Source organism: Rutidosis leptorrhynchoides, chromosome 8 (genome assembly GCF_046630445.1).
Source record: "Rutidosis leptorrhynchoides isolate AG116_Rl617_1_P2 chromosome 8, CSIRO_AGI_Rlap_v1, whole genome shotgun sequence".
NCBI classification, from domain to species: domain Eukaryota; kingdom Viridiplantae; phylum Streptophyta; class Magnoliopsida; order Asterales; family Asteraceae; genus Rutidosis; species Rutidosis leptorrhynchoides.
Genome location: NC_092340.1, coordinates 111,281,854 through 111,300,907, shown reverse-complemented (window position 1 = coordinate 111,300,907; position 19,054 = coordinate 111,281,854).

The window sequence follows — 19,054 nt, the reverse complement described above, 5'->3', positions numbered from 1 at the left end:
AATTAGTAAACCGATCTACTAATTGACGCGAATCCTAAAGATAGATCTATTAGGCCTAACGAACCCCATCCAAAGTACCAGATGCTTTAGTACTTCGAATTCGTTTTTATCATGTCCGAAGGATTTCCCGAAATGATAGGGGATATTCTTATATGCATCTTGTTAATGTCGGTTACCAGGTGTTCACTATATGAATGAATTTTATCTCTATGTATGGGATGTATATTGAAATATGAAATCTTGTGGTCTATTATTATGATTTGATAATATATAGGTTAAACTTATAACTCACCAACATTTTTTGTTGACGTTTTAAGCATGTTTATTCTCAGGTGATTATTAAGAGCTTCCGCTGTTGCATGCTAAAATAAGGACAAGATTTGGAGTCCATGCATGTATGATATTATGTAAAAACTGCATTCAAGAAACATATTTTTGATGTAATATATTCTTATTGTAAACCATTATGTAATGGTCGTGTGTAAACGGTATATTTTAGATGTAACACCCGTTTTCAGTTACGAGTTATTTCGAACGACATTCGAAATACGAGGCATGTAAGTGTATATTTGGATCCCAAATAAAGTTGGAGTTGATGTTCTAAAACCTTATCATTGGATAGTAAATCTCATTACATTTCCAACGATATTTGATTCGTCGAAAATGGAGTTACGGTTTGAAAGTTACGACCAAAACAAGTTCAGTTTCTGACTCAGTTCATTGGGACTCCATCCAGACTTTGGGACGCCGTCCAACAATGAAGGTTAGGACGCCGTCCAAGCTTTTTAGACGCCGTCCAAAGTGCCTGACAGGCCAGCAGCTGTATTTTAAAGGTTTTAAAAGAGGGTATTTGAGTCTTTTCACTTGGGGGTCGGTTATGAGCCATTAAAACTGATCCACTCTCATTCTTATCCCCATTTCACCTTCTCAAACACTCTCATCAAACCCTAGTGAGAGAAAGAGGTTCTAGCGAGAGAGAGTTGGGGATTTGGAGAAGAAGAAGTGTGATTCGGGTCGGGTCTCAAGAGTTAAAATTGTTCACCTCGTTCACGGCTACGTGGTGGTAGTGTTGGTAAGCTCTAAATCCGAATTTCTTTGTTAAGATTATTGTTTGAGTTAAAGTTTGTGCTAGTTAGAGTTATAACCCATTTATTGTGAAGTTTGGGGGTTTTTGGGGAAGATTCATGTATGTAAACCCGAATTGGTGACTTAGGGTTTCAATTGATGGAATTTTTAGTTTGGACCTTGCATGTGTTAGTTAAACCTTAGAACACTTGTATTGACTTGATTTTTGGGTGTAAACCCTAATCTAGGTCAAAATGGGTCGAATGGGTATTTTGGGTCAAGTGAGCTTGATTCGATGTCAAACTAAGTTATGGGTCAAGATTTGATGAACCAAGTATATAAATGTTTGATTCAAGTGTTAAATGGTATTTGAGAAAGTTAGTCACTAGCCGTTAGTGATTAAAGATGTTTTTGGGACTTATGTCAAAATGGGTTGACTTAGATGGGTCAAATTTGGTAATGACTTTAATTTTGGATTAATTAGATGATAAGCAATTTTGGTTAAATTGTACTTGTTGGATGGGTCGAAATTACCACCCGTAGTTGTAATTGGTGAAGTCCACTTTATGTGTCTAAATGGGCGGTTTGTAGTGATAGGTGTAAACCCTTGGTAACGGGTGTTGAAGTCGAATTCTCTCGTAGAGAATGTATGTTGATTGTTTGTATATCTATATGCGTATTATAGGTAAAAGGTTTGCTCGGTTGCTTTTGGAGGCGATTTACGTTTATGACTTGTGCGGGCAATTCGAGGTGAGTGGAATAATTATATGTGTAGGTATATAATGTATGTATTTGTTGTAGCGTGAAATGTGTAGTGTCGAGGTGCTAAGACACCATGTTTCACGTGAAGAGTGTAGCATCGAGTCGAGGTGTTAAGATGCCACTCGGGTGTAGCATCGAGGTGTTAAGATGCCACCTAGGAGTGTAGTGTCGAGGTGTTAAGACACCACTCCGTAAAATAATGAGTGTTGCATCGAGGTGTTAAGATGCCACTCGGGGTGATGTGCCGAGGTGTTAAGGTGCCACCCTAGGGGTTAGTGGTGCGAGGTGTTAAGTGCCCTAACGGATGTTATGAACACCGATGGCGTTTTCGCGTGCGCCGTTCCCTTGTTCTATTGGTTAACCATGGTTATTTGTGTTGTAGCGTAAGCATATTATATTTGTTCATATTATATATGCTTTTGTTATGCTAGCTTGATTATTGGAGGTTATAGCTTGTAATTGTGATGATAAGCTAATTGTGTTGCTAGCATGTATGCGGTATGTGAGTAAGTGTTTGCAAGTAGGTATATTATATACGTATGTGTATAATTATTGCATTCACTAAGCCTCGACTTACCCCTCTCGTTGTTTACCTTTTTACAGGTATTGTGTTATTGATGCTAGGTAGTTGTTAGACTAGACGTGCAGGAGCGGTTGGGCTTGATGGGGTAGCTTTCGGATAATTGGACGCGGATGGGGGTTTTGGTAGTCCCCGGGATTATGCTCTTGGTATCGGGTTGGGTTGTAGAGTTATAATCCGTCTAAAGAGATAAATGGCTCGAAACTGCTACTTTATTTTTGAAACGGGTCATTGTGAGCCCGGGGTTGTAAAACTTGTTTTTATGGTGGCAATATCTTAGTTTTACTTAATATGTCATATTGTGAAAATGGTTTCATTGAAAAGTGTCGGGGAGCGAGTTTTTCGCTCGCGTGTAAACAAAAAACTGATCAGTACTTTTTAGTTCATTGGGACGCCATCCCAAATCCTTGGACGCCGTCCCAGTTGTAAAGGCTGGACGACGTCCCGATTTCTGGACGCCGTCCAGATGGGCAGTCACAGAAATTTTTTTTTTTTGTGTCGTGTTTTTGGTAAATCAATATTGGGTTGTTGCAAGTGGTATCAGAGCATAGTCTAAGGGAATTAGGTAACCTTGGGATAGGTGCCTAGTCTTAGACTTATTGGCGATTGTGCGTTATTTGCGGGGCTTGTAGGAGTACGGGTCGGATTGAGATTTGTTAGTGCCTTAGAGTAGTTGACTAACTAGGACTAGTGCTTGTCCAATGTGGGATTATGTGGGGCCTTATTTCGCGTGTAAATTAGTGCCTTAGATTGCTAGTGCCTAAGGTAAGTAGGCGAACGGGGACGTTGTTTTAGTGATAGTCACCTAGGCTGTAGGATGACGTGTTATTGCGGTGTACTTGTGTATATTTATTATTATGTTATATATAGGTGTATATATACAGGTATCTTTTGTGCGGTATCCTAGGGATGAATCTATTGGGGAGATTCGTATGTTTGGCGGTTTTGAGTGATCAAGTTCACGGTAAGGACTTTGGTCATTCGGGTACTAGGAGTTATCGCGTGTTATTTTGTGTGAATGTTGCGTCAGTCCGGGTAAAGTACTTTGCGTGACCATGTGGAAATGGTAAGGCACGCATTTGTAATAGTGACCAATCACCATTATTATGAAAGTGTATCTTGACATCAAGCATGACATGACGAGTACCGAATGGAGGAAACGTGCATGGTTGGGGTAGATTCGGGATAAATGAGGAATCTTTATTGGTTCCTAATTGATAGTTGTCTCGGGTGATGTGCTTGTAGTCGCATCGGGTTCGTTGCGAGTCGTGAAGTGTTACGATGGATTCGGTTAGTTAAGTGAGTGAGCCAACTCACAAGTTTGTTGCGTGCTTAGCCACCCTAAGTAGTGGGTGCATTATTGAGATTGTTATTGGTTTTAGTTACCCATCGTAACTAGGAAGATCGATTTACGTTTGCGTGTGTACGACGAGGACTTGAATTCTGTAATGGAATGCGACAAGTCTAATGATTGTAGTTTTGAGTTACACTCGGTAGAGTGTGTGGTTAGAGAATCGTGTTAGGATTCTTGTTGTGAGTCGCCTTGGAATTGGCGAATCGAGGAGTCTTCGGGTCGTTAAACTCATGGGAGTGGGACCCGTGTAATGTTGATTGCGTTAGTGTGTTGTAGATTATAGGGCAACATTCCTAATGGAATATCCCTTGTAGTAGTGGTTTTATCGAGATGTAGAAGGGTGTAAGACTTGGTATCCCCGAGCATCTCCTTGTGTTAGATGAAGGGCCTCATTAGGCTATATCGTTTGGCCTTGTGGAAACTGCGGGTAGCGTGTGATCGCTAGGAAATTTCGATAAGACAATAAACCGTAAGGTTATCGGGTAGGTATGACTTTGGGTCATTATTATAGAGAGATGGGTAACATCGGGTGTATGGAACCTAAAGATCAATTTTCTAAAATTCATTTGATTGTGGTGGGAGTCTGCATGAAACTGCGTCAGGTGCCTTTTTATACCTGCTAGGGTAATGTTCAACTCCGGTAGTGGTGTGATCACTTTGTGCTTAGGGTGCCCGTGAGATACCCTTGGAAGCATCGGAGATTATAATAGTGATCGACGAGTGATGGTAATTCGACGGTTGCGAAAGTCGAAGTTTAAGAGCATTGTGACGAATACTTCTTATGAAGTGACGGGTGAGCGAATCTTGTTGCTCTTAAGTGATAGACGGGTAGAGATGACCGGTGAGCCGTGACGGACTTAATGGTCGGTTAGTCCGAAGGGTTTTGATGAAGTGTTGATATTGTAGTGGACGCAATTATGGTGTCAGAATTGGTCACTTTTCTCCATGAGAGTGAGCAATTGTTGATAACGATTCGTCAAGTGGAAGGTCGGGTGATCTCGACTAAGAATCACGACTAAGTAAGCGGAGTGACATATGCCTAGGCTTGGAGGCATATGTAGGCCTTTGGTGGAGTTTGCTTTTCAAACAATTAAGGTAGTTAGTTGTGAATTGTGGTATGAATGTGCGATGTCATCGCGTGTACGACGTCTCAAGTGATTGTGCCTGTCGGCTCTGAGAGCTTAAAGTGAATTTGCGGTGAATTGATGTTTATGACCAAAGGTGACAATGGTCAGGTGTGACGTGGAATTTCAATTCAGCGAGATGTTATCATCTTGGCGGTGAGAATAGGGAGATAAATCCTAAGTGGGGGAGTTTTTACTGCCGCCCGAGGAAAACTCCAGTGGTGTTATGTATAGTGAAATGTTGGAACGTACCGTGCTAAGCCTCAATGGGTATTCGGAGCTCCTAACGAGGAAGAGTGAAAGGTTGCTAATGTCAACTCGAGATCGTGCTTTACGATTGTGAGTTACAACTCGAGAATGTTATGCGTGAAGATTGTGATGATGGGATCGAAGGAAGTGTAAGACTTCCTATGTAAGGTGGTCGTGTAGTACCAATGTGCGGTATGAGACCAAATGTGAATTTTGAGATCCTGGAGTGAGAGAATGAAGTTGTCGTTGCGGGTGCTCCCGTAGTGAAAAATCTGGGTTGTCGTGAAACCCGAACAGTATAATTGAATGAGAACAAGTTCGATATCGTGACGAATATCGTATTTTCCCTGTTGGGAAACACAATCGTGGAGATTGTCAGTGGATTATTCCACTTTATGGACGAATGTGAGGCGGAGAGTGTCGATTCTGATTGTCTCACATCGAGATACGCGGATGTTGTTTGTTTGCGAGAGTGTGTTCCCTAGTAATGCGACTGTTAGTTGCATTAAAATGTCGAGACCATCTTTAATGAACGGTCTAGGTAGGAAGGTCCACCCGGCGTAATGAATATTTTTGTAGATCGTGTGGCGAATTGCGGAATTTTGTGATGATAATTCGCCTTGACGGGATTCTAGCATATGATTAGTCTCCATGCTAGTACTAGGAAGCCGTCTGGTGTGGTTGTGTCGTAGGGTTTAGAGGAGGAACCCTCGTCGAGTGTTGATGTTTTGCTCAGCACATGGTGTATTATTGTTGTCCTGGATTAATCCAGTGACGGATTGGTCGTGTGCGGATTGACTGATTGAGTGATATGGTTACGAACGTAGCTTGTGGCGAGTTGTAGCCGAGAGAACTTGAAGGTATATGTAGTGATTTTCGTATTTTCTTATATGGAAATTCTGGACTTCGGGTGTATGAGATATCGCTTGTCACGGTAGTGCACGCTAGTGATTATTAGCGTGTGGTTAGATCTTCGGATTTGTAGAAGATGTTATGGATGTCGGGCTTGGTTGTGTTTCGTAAGATCGTGAGGCGTGACGATGATGTTTGTCGGTAAATTGTTCTACTCTTAGGACGATTGTGAAGTGTATGGTATGAGTTTGGATACTCGGCGTAGGAGCAACGGTTACGGTTGTTTCGACTCGTGGGTTGATTACCCAATATTGTTGTATTATGATGCATTAGTGCACGAAGCGAGAGTACGGATGCAAGTACTACTTGTGTGACTCCGCATTGGAAACGGAGATGTTCGAGGGAGAACTGCTTAACTTCTATTATAGGTGCGGATCACGAGGACGTGATCCAATTTAAGTGGGGGAGAGTTGTAACACCCGTTTTCAGTTACGAGTTTTTTCGAACGACATTCGAAATACGAGGCATGTAAGTGTATATTTGGATCCCAAATAAAGTTGGAGTTGATGTTCTAAAACCTTATCATTGGATAGTAAATCTCATTACGTTTCCAACGATATTTGATTCGTCGAAAACGGAGTTACGGTTTGAAAGTTACGACCAAAACAAGTTCAGTTTCTGACTCAGTTCATTGGGACTCCGTCCAGACTTTGGGACGCCGTCCAACAATGAAGGTTAGGACGCCGTCCAAGCTTTTTGGATGCCGTCCAAAGTGCCTGACAGGCCAGCAGCTGTATTTTAAAGGTTTTAAAAGAGGGTATTTGAGTCTTTTCACTTGGGGGTCGGTTATGAGCCATTAAAACTGATCCACTCTCATTCTTATCCCCATTTCACCTTCTCAAACACTCTCATCAAACCCTAGTGAGAGAGAGAGGTTCTAGCGAGAGAGAGTTGGGGATTTGGAGAAGAAGAAGTGTGATTCGGGTCGGGTCTCAAGAGTTAAAGTTGTTCACCTCGTTCACGGCTACGTGGTGGTAGTGTTGGTAAGCTCTAAATCCGAATTTCTTTGTTAAGATTATTGTTTGAGTTAAAGTTTGTGCTAGTTAGAGTTATAAACCATTTATTATGAAGTTTGGGGGGTTTTTGGGGAAGATTCATGTGTGTAAACCCGAATTGGTGACTTAGGGTTTCAATTGATGGAATTGTTAGTTTGGACCATGCATGTGTTAGTTAAACCTTAGAACACTTGTATTGACTTGATTTTTGGGTGTAAACCCTAATCTAGGTCAAAATGGGTCGAATGGGTATTTTGGGTCAAGTGAGCTTGATTCGGTGTCAAACTAAGTTATGGGTCAAGATTTGATGAACCAAGTATATAAATGTTTGATTCAAGTGTTAAATGGTATTTGAGAAAGTTAGTCACTAGCCGTTAGTGATTAAAGATGTTTTTGGGACTTATGTCAAAATGGGTTGACTTAGATGGGTCAAATTTGGGAATGACTTTAATTTTGTATTAATTGGATGATAAGCAATTTTGGTTAAATTGTACTTGTTGGATGGGTCGGAATTACCACCCGTAGTGGTAATTGGTGAAGTCCACTTTATGTGTCTAAATGGGCGGTTTGTGGTGATAGGTGTAAACCCTTGGTAAAGGGTGTTGAAGTCGAATTCTCTCGTAGAGAATGTATGTTGATTGTTTGTATATCTATATGCGTATTATAGGTAAAAGGCTTGCTCGGTTGCTTTTGGAGGCGATTTACGTTTATGACTTGTGCGGGCAATTCGAGGTGAGTGGAATAATTATATGTGTAGGTATATAATGTATCTATTTGTTGTAGCGTGAAATGTGTAGTGTCGAGGTGCTAAGACACCATGTTTCACGTGAAGAGTGTAGCCTCGAGGTGTTAAGATGCCACTCGGGTGTAGCATCGAGGTGTTAAGATGCCACCTAGGAGTGTAGTGTCGAGGTGTTAAGACACCACTCCGTAAAATAATGAGTGTTGCATCGAGGTGTTAAGATGCCACTCGGGGTGATGTGCCGAGGTGTTAAGGTGCCACCCTAGGGGTTAGTGGTGCGAGGTGTTAAGTGCCCTAACGGATGTTATGAACACCGATGGCGTTTTCGCGAGCGCCGTTTCCTTGTACTATTGGTTAACCATGGTTATTTGTGTTGTAGCGTAAGCATATTATATTTGTTCATATTATATATGCTTTTGTTATGCTAGATTGATTATTGGAGGTTATAGCTTGTAATTGTGATGATAAGCTAATTGTGTTGCTAGCATGTATGCGGTATGTGAGTAAGTGTTTGCAAGTAGGTATATTATATATGTATGTGTATAATTATTGCATTCACTAAGCCTCGGCTTACCCCTCTCGTTGTTTACCTTTTTACAGGTATTGTGTTATTGATGCTAGCTAGTTGTTAGACTAGACGTGCAGGAGTGGTTGGGCTTGATGGGGTAGCTTTCGGATAATTGGACGCGGATGGGGGTTTTGGTAGTCTCCGGGATTATGCTCTTGGTATCGGGTTGGGTTGTAGAGTTCTAATCCGTCTAAAGAGATAAATGGCTCGAAACTGCTACTTTATTTGTAAAACGGGTCATTGTGAGCCCGGGGTTGTAAAACTTGTTTTTATGGTGGCAATATCTTAGTTTTACTTAATATGTCATATTGTGAAAATGGTTTCGTTGAAAAGTGTCGGGGAGCGAGTTTTTCGCTCGCGTGTAAACAAAAAACTGATCAGTACTTTTTAGTTCATTGGGACGCCGTCCCAAATCCTTGGACGCCGTCCCAGTTGTAAAGGCTGGACGCCGTCCCGATTTCTGGACGCTGTCCAGATGGGCAGTCACAGAATTTTTTTTTTTTTTGTGTCGTGTTTTTGGTAAATCAATGTTGGGTTGTTACATTAGATTATCATTATTTGATAATCTACGTAATGCTTTTTAAACCTTTATCAATAAAATAAAGATTATGGTTGTTTTAAAAATGAATGCAGTCATTGAAAAACGTCTCATATAGAGGTCAAAACCTCGCGACGAAATCAATTAATATGGAACGTTTATAATCAATATGAACGGGACATTTCAGTTGGTATCCGAGCGTTGGTCTTAGAGAACCAGAAAATTGCATTAGTGTGTCTTACCGAGTTTTTTAGTATGCATTAGTGAGTCTGGACTTCGACCGGGTTTTTATTCATAAACGATTGCTTAACATTTTTTGTTGGAAACTATATATTATTAACATGTAAATATTATGTGATATATTAATCTCTTAACGTGTTTGATATTGTGTGATAGATGTCTACCTCTAGTACAAATCCCATTGATTCACCTAATAATAATGAAGAGTCGAATATATTTTGGGAAGATTCACAAATTCCCGAAAAGGAACCGGAAGAGGAGGAACCGGAAGAGGCGGAACCGGAAGAAGAGGAACCAGTAGAGGAGGAATCGGAAGAGGAGGAACTAGAAGAAGAGGTTCCGGAGGAAGAAATATTGATACCTATAGTAAATCGATTAAATAAAAGAAAATCCTCAACTAACGGACCAAAGTTAATAATGGTCAATGGTGTTTCCGCCGAAGAAGCAAAATATTGGGAAGATTACCAATTTTCCGATGAATCGGATCCCGATGAGGATTCCGATGATGTTATAGAAATTACCTCGACCCAATTTAATAAAGCAAAAGAAAATAATAAAGGAAAAGGTATAAAAATAGAGAAACCCGATTCCAACCCCGATGAACTTTATAGGTATCGACAACATCCGTATTTCCTAAAAGTTAACAATGACCCGGGAACCTCTAAACCACCAGGTTTCTCTAAACCATTGTGGAAAACAACGGCTCGTATTAGAGGAACACCATATATTCCTAGAAAATTAGGAAAACGAACCAAGACCGAAGAAGAAGAAACCAGCGATTCAGATTAGAGGGTTGTAATCATGTTGTATATTATATGTATTGTAGTGTGCTTGTACTTTTATGTTCTATGTAAAAAAAATTGCTTTTATTGTTTGTTAATTATCTTTTACGAATCTAATCCTTGTCTATTTTACGGTATAAAAACAAAATGGACGTTAAGGGTAGACAACTAAATATTTTAGAAGACCTACCAGAGGATATGATTGAGGAAATCTTGTCTAGAGTCGGTCAGAATTCATCAGCACATTTAGTTATGACGAAATTAACTTGTCAAACATTTGAAAGACTTTCCAGAAATGCCTTAGTTTATAAAAGGCTTTCCTTTGATAGGTGTGGTATATCACATTGGGGAGACTGTAAGTTACACCGTGTTTTCTTTAAAGCATTAAATGCGGGGAACCCAAATGCAATTTTACGCTACGGGTTAAGAACCTATTTTGACTCAACATATCCCAACATAGGATTTCGTGAATTAGAAAGAGCTTCTAACATGCAACATAAAGAAGCATGTTATGCTTACGGGTTAGTGATGTTCGCTTCTTACCGAAGTGAGAAAAAGAACATCGGACTGCAGCTTTTAAATAAGACCTTCCCACAAGTGACGGATTCAGTAGTTGGGGTGAGAAACAAGGTTTTTAGATTATTACGGGGCTGTTGGACATTACGAAACCCTCGTTCTTTTGACGACATTACAACATGATGCCTAGCCAATGGTCACAAGACCAAGGATGGGAAGTCGTCTTAGTAAAACCAGAATGCATGACTTGTTTCTGGACTTATGAATTACGTGTCTTTATTTCCTTTGCTGAACAACTTGCGTATTAACTAGGTTTATCTTCAAAACTGTCCTGTATCAAAGTGTACTATATTTCATGTTATATGTAATATAGCGAAGTTGTAAGTTTGAAGAATATTTGTATGTGATATATTATTATAATCAGTTTTTCATATGGAATTTTAGTAGTTGAATTGTATATTAGCTACTAAGTATGAACTTAACGGGTAGGTAGTACCCGAATTTAAACTTATAAATCGCTAATATGAAGAAAAAGCTTTTATAAATGAGTTCATATTATGCTACGAAATACTATTGACTACTCTTAATATTCTGTATGATTAACTCGATTCAATTGGCTATTTTGAAGGAAATGGCACCGACTACTCGACACACCATGAATATGAGCGAAGAGGAATTTCGTACCTTTCTTGCTGCAAATATAGCCGCAGTACAGGCTGCGCTACATACCAACAATAACTCTGAATCTAGCAATGCAGCTAACAGCGTGAGAAATCGTGTAGGATGCTCCTACAAAGAATTCACTGCCTGCAAACCTTTGGAATTTGATGGAACCGAAGTGTAACAACCCAAACCAAACCACGAACGACCCGCGTTAAAATCTCAAAATAAAAATTTTTTTTGCTGGTACAGCATATGGCGCGGCGCGCCAAACTGTCTGTCCCAAAAGTCATGAAATGCGAAAAAGATCGGCCACTTCCCGACATAATTAGACAATACGCTTTTAACAACATATTCAAACATGTAAAACTAACACAATTCAAACATAAAATAAGTTTTACAAAGCGTGGCCCACTTTGGCCGTTTTACGAGTTTAATACATAACGTGAGTTTCGACCACCAAAAAGTTTAAGTACCAAACGACACGATGAGCATGGTGTTTGGGATTAAACTACCCAAGTCATGGTCAAACTCCAAAAGCTAACACATCCAAGAGGCGTCCCTTAACAAGCGGGATCTCTAATCCAACCGTATGCCCTTACCCTTATCCACGCCGGAACCTATAAAATGGTAAACAATGAGAGGGTAAGCTAACGCTTAGTGAGTAGAATAAATATATACATGCATATAAGACTTACCTACTCGCATCCACGATATCATATAACGCATACAAACGCATAACGCCTCAATAAACAAGTTAGTACCATCAAATCGTACAACTAGCAACATCAATAGCATAATATTCATAATAATAATTTAATGCTAACGTCAACAACTATAAACCATGGTTAACTAATATCTTCGCAAGGGAATGACTTCGCGAAACAAGTCATCGATGTTCATAACAACCGTTAACTCCCAAAAACGGCTATGGTATGCTAACCCCCGAGGTGTTCCAAAAACAGCTATGGCATCACCCCCAAGTGTTCCCAAAAATGGCTATGGCGTCACTTGATCAACGTGTGAGTAAAACACGGCTATTACTCACAATCATGTACACAAACACGGCTATGTGCACAATAACTCGGATAATAATGTGGGAGTAAAACATGGCTATTACTCGCCACTATATGCACAAACACGGCTATGTGCAAAGATATAAAACGTGGACAAAACGGCTATGTCTCACAACTACGGTCACAAAACGGCTATGTGACACCATTAATACGGCACGTAAATCATATACATACATATATAGATTTTCCACTCACCTCAAAGTCTTGATGAAAGATAGACAAGCTCGGAAATCTTCAATGTAACGTACCTATTACATTATACATAATATCAATCACAAACTCAAGTTGATCAACCAACTCAAACTCCATTCTATAGTCATTTTGACCCATGGTGCAATCTCGACCCATTTGCACCCTTAACCCTAATATTTGGGTCAATCATAACCAAAACCCTAACATTTGCCAAATTAGGTCTTAAAACACTTTTCAACACAAGGTCTATGCATCTTAAACATACACTAACTAACCAATTTAGGCTCATAAACATAGTTTACTACTTTGAAAACCCTAGTTAATCATCTTTGGGTCTACATGACCCAAATTCACCCAAAACACCCAAATTCACTAACAAATGGGTCTTAGTGTTCATTACCTACACAAACCCTAACTCTTAAACAATTAAAACAAGGAAATTAGGTTTAGGGCTTACCACAACTATCAAAATGTAGTAAATGAGGAGATCAACAACTTTAGTGCTTGCACTTTGACCCGATTCGAGTTTCTTCTTCCTTAATTTGAGCTCTCTCACTCTAGAATCTAACTCTCTCTCTCGAAGTGATTGGAAGATGATAAGGTGGGTGAATATGGAGTAAATAATACTCCAAACAACTGATCCAAGCCTTAAAGTCGGACCTTAAGTGGTTTTACCAAAATGCCCTTAAAATATCTAATTTAAAAAGAAAAAGGAATCTGTCAGCCCGTAATGGCGCGGCGCGCCAAATGCCCAGTTCAGCTTCTTTTGCCTTTTAATTATATACAACGTAAACCCCACAACTTGAATCACTTATTCACACATATGTACTATGAAATATTTGGGTCTTACACGAAGGACCAATTGGATTGAAATGGTGGACCGAGAAAGTCGAATCGGTGTTTGCCATAAGTAAGTATACTGAAGAGGACAAAGTTAAGTACGCTACACATACCTTCACAGGTACTGCGTTAATGTGGTGGAACACCTATCTTGAACAGGTAGGACAAAATGCTGCTTACGCACTACCGTGGTCGGCATTCAAGCAATTGATGAAAGAGCAGTACCGTCCTAGAAACGAAGTCAATAAACTCATGGCAGATTTTAGAGAGTTACGAACACAAGGGTTCGACGTTACCACGTATGAACGATGATTCACAGAGTTGTGCCTATTGTGTCCAGGAGCATTCGAAGATGAAGAAGAGAAGATCGACGCGTTTGTAAAAGGGTTACCAGTGAGGATTCAAGAAGATGTGAGTTCACACGAGCCTGATTCTGTACAGAAGGCAAGTCGAATGGCTCATAAACTCATAAATCAGATTGAGGGAAGAATTAAAGAGCAGGCGGCCGAAGAAGCCAACACGAAACAACTCAAGAGGAAGTGGGAGGAAAACGGTGACAAGAGTCACCAGTACAATAACAACAACAACAATAATTACAACCACAATCGCAACAACTATCCCAACAACCGCAGCAACAATCGCAACAATAACCGCAATCCTAATAATAACTACAACAAACATCCCAACAACAACAACAACTACAACAACCGTTTCAACAACAATAACAATCCCAACAACAACCTCAATAACAACAACGGCAACAAAAACCAAAAACAGCCATGTCATAGGTGTGAAGAAAATCATCAGGGGTTTTGCACGACATTTTGCAACAGGTGTAAAAGAAATGGTCATAGCGCGACAAAGTGTGAGGTCTACGGACCAAAGTTTAATAGAACCAAAGGAACAAATAATGTCGGAACAAGTAATGCCGAAACGAATAGTGTCGGAGCAAGTAATACCAACCCTGTTTGTTATAAATGTGAAAAACTGGGCCACATTATTAGAAATTGCCTAAATCAGGGAAATACTAATGGGCAGGTCCGTGGAAGAGTTTTCAATATTAATGCGGCAGAAGCACAGGAAGACCTGGAGCTTGTTACGGGTACGTTTCTTATTGACGATAAATCTGCTTATGTTTTATTTGATTTGGGTGCGGATAGAAGCTATATGAGTAGAGAATTTTGTGCTAAATTATGTTGCCCATTGACGCCTTTGGATAATAAATTTTTACTCGAATTCGCAAATGATAAATTAATTTCAGCAGATAATATATGTCGGGATAGAGAAATTAAACTCGGTGATGAAACGTTTAAGATTGTTTTAATACCAGTCGAGTTAGGGAGTTTTGATGTAATAATTGGCATGGACTGGTTGAAGAAGGTGAGAGCAGAGGTCGTTTGTTATAAAAACGCGATTCGCATTATGCGTGAAAAAGGAAAACCTTTAATGGTGTACGGAGAAAAGAACAATGCAAAATTAAATCTTATTAGTAGTTTGAAGGTGCAAAAACTAATAAGAAAAGGTTGTTACGTCATTCTAGCACACATTGAGGAAGTTAAACCTGAAGAAAAGAACATCAGTGATGTTCCCGTCACAAAAGAATTTCCCGATGTATTTCCGAAAGAATTACCGGGATTACCCCCACATCGATCCGTTGAATTTCAAATAGACCTTGTACCAGGAGCTGCACCAATAGCTCGTGCTCCATACAGACTCGCACCCAGCGAAATGAAAGAATTACAAAGTCAGTTACAGGAACTTTTAGAGCATGGTTTCATTCGACCAAGCACATCACCATGGGGAGCTCCTGTTTTGTTTGTCAATAAGAAAGATGGTACATTCAGGTTGTGTATCGACTACCGAGAGTTGACCAAACTTACCATCAAGAACCGCTACCCACTACCGAGAATCGACGACTTATTTGATCAACTACAAGGCTCATCTATTTATTCGAAGATTGATTTACGTTCTGGGTATCATCAAATGCGGGTGAAGGAGGATGATATTCCAAAGACTGCTTTTAGGACGAGTTACGGTCATTACGAGTTTATGGTTATGCCGTTTGGATTGATGAACGCACCAGCTGTGTTCATGGACCTCATGAACCGAGTGTGTGGGCCATATCTTGACAAGTTTGTCATTGCTTTCATCGATGACATACTTATTTACTCTAAGAATGATCAAGAGCATGAAGAATATTTAAGAAAAGTGCTAGAGTTGCTGAGAAAAGAAAAAATGTACGGTAAGTTTTCAAAGCGTGCATTTTGGTTGGAAGAAGTTCAATTCCTCAGTCACATAGTGAACAAAGAAGGTATTCAGGTGGATCCAGCAAAGATTGAAACCGTTGAGAAATGGGAAACCCCGAAAACTCCGAAGCATATACGCCAATTTTTAGGACTAGCTGGTTACTACAGAAGGTTCATCCAAGATTTTTCCAGAATAGCAAAACCCTTGACTGCATTAACGTATAAAGGGAGGAAATTTGAATGGAAGGATGAACAAGAGAAAGCGTTTCAATTGTTAAAGAGAAAGTTAACTACGGCACCTATATTGTCATTACCTGAAGGGAATGATGATTTTGTGATATATTGTGACGTTTCAAAGCAAGGTCTCGGTTGTGTATTAATGCAACGAACGAAGGTAATTGCTTATGCGTCTAGACAATAGAAGATTCACGGGCAGAATTATACGACGCATGATTTGGAATTAGGCGCGGTTGTTTTTGCATTAAAGACTTGGAGGCACTACTTATATGGGGTCCAAAGTATTATATATACCGACCACAAAAGTCTTCAACATATATTTAATCAGAAACAACTGAACATGAGGCAGCGCAGGTGGATTGAATTATTGAATGATTACGACTTTGAGATTCGTTACCACCCGGGGAAGGCGAATGTGGTAGCCGACGCTTTGAGTAGAAAGGACAGAGAACCCATTCGAGTAAAAGCTATGAATATAATGATTCACAATAACCTTACTACTCAAATAAAGGAGGCGCAACAAGGAGTTTTAAAAGAGGGAAATTTAAAGGATGAAATACCCAAAGGATCGGAGAAGCATCTTAATATTCGGGAAGAAGGAACCCGGTATATGAAATGTCCCATTCTTATTGATTAAAAACGTTCCATATTAATTGATTTCGTTGCGAGGTTTTGACCTCTATATGAGACGTTTTTCAAAGACTGCATTCATTTTTAAAACAAACCATAACCTTTATTTCATAAATAAAGGTTTAAAAGCTTTACGTAGATTATCAAATAATGATAATCTAAAATATCCTGTTTACACACAACCATTACATAATGGTTTACAATACAAATATGTTACATCGAAATCAGTTTCTTGAATGTAGTTTTTACACAATATCATACAAACATGGACTCCAAATCTTGTCCTTATTTTAGTATGCAACAGCGGAAGCTCTTAGTATTCACCTGAGAATAACCATGCTTTAAACGTCAACAAAAAATGTTGGTGAGTTATAGGTTTAACCTATATATATCAAATCGTAACAATAGACCACAAGATTTCATATTTCAATACACATCCCATACATAGAGATAAAAATCATTCATATGGTGAACACCTGGTAACCGACATTAACAAGATGCATATATAAGAATATCCCCATCATTCCGGGACACCCTTCGGATATGATATAAATTTCGAAGTACTAAAGCATTCGGTACTTTGGATGGGGTTTGTTAGGCCCAATAGATCTATCTTTAGGATTCGCGTCAATTAGGGTGTCTGTTCCCTAATTCTTAGATTACCAGACTTAATAAAAAGGGGCATATTCAATTTCGATAATTCAACCATAGAATGTAGTTTCACGTACTTGTGTCTATTTTGTAAATCATTTATAAAACCTGCATGTATTCTCATCCCAAAAATATTAGATTTTAAAAGTGGGACTATAACTCACTTTCACAGATTTTTACTTCGTCGGGAAGTAAGACTTGGCCACTGGTTGATTCACGAACCTATAACAATATATACATATATATCAAAGTATGTTCAAAATATATTTACAACACTTTTAATATATTTTGATGTTTTAAGTTTATTAAGTCAGATGTCCTCGTTAGTAACCTACAACTAGTTGTCCACAGTTAGATGTACAGAAATAAATCGATAAATATTATCTTGAATCAATCCACGACCCAGTGTATACGTATCTCAGTATTGATCACAACTCAAACTATATATATTTTGGAATCAACCTCAACCCTGTATAGCTAACTCCAACATTCACATATAGAGTGTCTATGGTTGTTCCGAAATATATATAAATGTGTCGACATGATAGGTCGAAACATTGTATACGTGTCTATGGTATCTCAAGATTACATAATATACAATACAAGTTGATTAAGTTATGGTTGGAATAGATTTGTTACCAATTTTCACGTAGCTAAAATGAGAAAAATTATCCAATCTTGTTTTACCCATAACTTCTTCATTTTAAATCCGTTTTGAGTGAATCAAATTGCTATGGTTTCATATTGAACTCTATTTTATGAATCTAAATAGAAAAATTATAGGTATATAGTCAGAAAAATAAGTTACAAGTCATTTTTGTAAAGGTAGTCATTTCAGTCGAAAGAACGACGTCTAGATGACCATTTTAGAAAACATACTTCCACTTTGAGTTTAACCATAATTTTTGGATATAGTTTCATGTTCATAATAAAAATCATTTTCCCAGAATAACAACTTTTAAATCAAAGTTTATCATAGTTTTTAATTAACTAACCCAAAACAGCCCGCGGTGTTACTACGACGGCGTAAATCCGGTTTTACGGTGTTTTTCGTGTTTCCAGGTTTTAAATCATTAAGTTAGCATATCATATAGATATAGAACATGTGTTTAGTTGATTTTAAAAGTCAAGTTAGAAGGATTAACTTTTATTTGCGAACAAGTTTAGAATTAACTAAACTATGTTCTAGTGATTACAAGTTTAAACCTTCGAATAGGATAGCTTTATATGTATGAATCGAATGATGTTATGAACATAATTACTACCTCAAGTTCCTTGGATAAACCTACTTGAAATGAGAAAAATAGATCTAGCTTCAAAGGATCCTTGGATGGCTTGAAAGTTCTTGAAGCAGAATCATGACACGAAAACAATTTCAAGTAAGATTTCCACTCGAAATAAGATTGTTATAGTTATAGAAATTGAATTAAAGTTTGAATATGATTATTATCTTGTATTAGAAAGATAAACTACTGTAAGTAACAAAGGTTTCTTGATCTTGGATGATTATTTGGAATGGATTTAGAAAACTTGGAAGTAAACTTGCAATCTTGGAAGTATTCTTGATTTTATGAAACTAGAACTTTTGGAATTTATGAAGAACACTTAGAACTTGAAGATAGAACTTGAGAGAGATCAATTATATGAAAAAAATTGAAGAATGAAAGTGTTTGTAGGTGTTTTTGGTCGTTGGTGTATGGATTAGATATAAAGGATATGTAATTTTGTTTTCATGTAAATAAGTCATGAATGATTACTCATATTTTTGTAATTTTATGAGATATTTCATGCTAGTTGCCAAATGATGGTTCTCACATGTGTTAGGTGACTCACATGGGCTGCTAAGAGCTGATCATTGGAGTGTATATACCAATAGTACATACATCTAAAAGCTGTGTATTGTACGAGTACGAATACGGGTGCATACGAGTAGAATTGTTGATGAAACTGAACGAGGATGTAATTGTAAGCATTTTTGTTAAGTAGAAGTATTTTGATAAGGGTCTTGAAGTCTTTAAAAAGTGTATGAATACATATTAAAACACTACATGTATATACATTTTAACTGAGTCGTTAAGTCATCGTTAGTCGTTAC